A 2,559-nucleotide genomic window follows, 5' to 3' on the forward strand; every position below is an offset into this window, starting at 1 on the left:
TTCCCCACACTTTGAAGAGTTTTGATCAAGAAAAGATGTTGTACGTTGTCAAATGCTTTTTCAGCATCTATTGAAAGTATCATATGGTTCATGTTCTTTCCTTTATTTATGTATTGTAACGCATTGATTGATTTGTGAACGATGAACCATCCTGGCAGCACTGGAATAAATCCCACTTGATCGTGGTGACTAAACCTTTTAATGTATGGTTGGATCCTATTGGCTTGTATTGCGTTGAGAATTTTCACATCTGTGTTCATCAGGGATACTGGTGTGTAATTCTGCTTTTTGATAGGGTCTTTGTCTGGTTTTGAGGTCAAGGTAATGCTGGCCTCATAAAATGGGTTTGGAAGTTTTCCTTCCATTTTGTGTGTGTGTGGGGGGCATTTTTTAGGAGAATACGTATTAATTCTTCTTTAAATGTTTGGTAGAATTTCCCTGGGAAGCCATCTGGCCCTGGACTCTTGTTTGTTGGGAGATTTTTGATGACTACTTCAATATCCTTACTGTTTATGGGTCTGTTCAGGTTTTTTATTTCTTCCTGGTTCAGTTGTTGTAGTCTATACATCCCTAGGAATGCATCCATTTCCTCCAGATATGTAGATTTGCTTCCAGGACATATATTTGTTCATAATATGTTCTTATAATTGTTTGCATTTCTTTGGTGTTGCTTGTGATCTCTCCTCTTTCATTGATGATTTTATTTATTTGGGTCCTTTCTCTTTCTTTTTGAAAAGTCTGGCCAGGGATTAATCAAACATATTAATTCTTCTAAAGAACTAGCTCTTAGTTTTGTAATTCCGTCTACTGTTTTTCTTTTTACTTTTTTTTGTGGTTTCTATTTTATTGATTTCTGCTCTGATTGGTATTATTTCTATTGTCTGGCTGAGTTTAGGCTTTCTTTGCTGTTCTTTCTCCAGCTCCTTTAAGTGTAGGGTTAGGTTGTTTATTTGAGACCTTTATTTTTTCTTCAAAAAAGGCTTGAATAACTATATACTTTCCTCTCAGGACTGCCTTTGCTGTGTCCCATAGGTTTTGAACCATTGTGGGTTTTTTTTAAATTTACTTTTAATTTATTTTCAACATAACAGTATTCATTATTTTTCACCACACCCAGTGCTCCATGCAATCCGTGCCCTCCATAATACCCACCACCTGGTACCCCAACCTCCCACCCCGCTGCCACTTCAAACCCCTCTGATTGTTTTCCAGAGTGCATAGTATCTCATAGTTCACCTCCCCTTCCAATTTCCCCCAACTCCCTTCTCCTCCCTAACTCCCCATGTCCTCCATGCTATTTGTTATGCTCCACAAAAAAGTGAAACCATATGATAATTGACTCTCTCTGCTTGACTTATTTCACTCAGCATAATCTCTTTCAGTCCTGTCCATGTTGCTACAAAAGTTGGGTATTCATCCTTTCTGATGGAGGCATAATTCTCCATAGTGTACATGGACCACATCTTCCTTATCCATTCATCCGCTGAAGGGCATCTTGGTTCTTTCCACAGTTTGGCGACAGTGGATATTGCTGCTATAAACATTGGGGTACAGATGGCCCTTCTTTTCACGACATCTGTATCTTTGGGGTAAATACCCAGGAGTGCAATTGCAGGGTCATAGGGAAGTTCTACATTTAATTTCTTGAGGAATCTCCACACTGTTCTCCAAAGAGGCTGCACCAACTTGCATTCCCACCAACAGTGGAAGAAGGTTCCCCTTTCTCCACATCCCCTCCAATACATGTTGTTTCCTGTCTTGTTAATTTTGGCCATTCTAATTGGTGTAAGGTGATATCTCAATGTGGTTTTAATTTGAATCTCCCTGATGGCTAGTGATGAAGAACATTTTTTTCATGTATCTGATAGCCATTTGTATGTCTTCATTGGAGAAGTGTCTGTTCATATCTTCTGCCCATTTTTTAATAAGATTGTCTGTTTTGTGTGTTTGAGGAGTTTATTATAGATCCTGGATATCAACCTTTTGTCTCTACTGCCATTTGCAAATAATTTCTCCCAATTCGTGGGTTGCCTCTTTTTTTTGTTGACTGTTTCCTTTGCTGTGCAGAAGCTTTTGATTTTGATGAAGTCCCAAGTTTTTTTTTCGCTTTTGTTTCCTTTGCCTTTGGAGACATATCTTGAAAGAAGTTGCTGTGGCTGATATCGAAGAGATTACTGCCTATGTTCTCCTCTACTATTCTGATGGATTCCTGTCTCACGTTGAGGTCTTTTATCCATTTTAAGTATATATTTATGTATGGTGTAAGAGAATGGTCGAGTTTCATTCTTCCACTTATAGCTGCCCAGTTTTCCTAGCACCATTTTTTGAAGAGACTGTCTTTTTTCCACTGTATATTTTTTCCTGCTTTGTCGAAGATTATTAGCCCATAGATTTGAGGGTCCATATCTGGGCTCTCTACTCTGTTCCACTGGTCTATGTGTCTGTTTTTATGCCAGTACCATGCTGTCTTGGTGATCACAGCTTTGTAATAAAGCTTGAAATCAGGTAACGTGATACCCCGAGTTTTATTTTTCTTTTTCAACATTTCCTTAGTGATTC

Source organism: Mustela erminea, unplaced genomic scaffold (assembly GCF_009829155.1).
Source record: "Mustela erminea isolate mMusErm1 unplaced genomic scaffold, mMusErm1.Pri scaffold_37_arrow_ctg1, whole genome shotgun sequence".
NCBI lineage: Eukaryota > Metazoa > Chordata > Mammalia > Carnivora > Mustelidae > Mustela > Mustela erminea.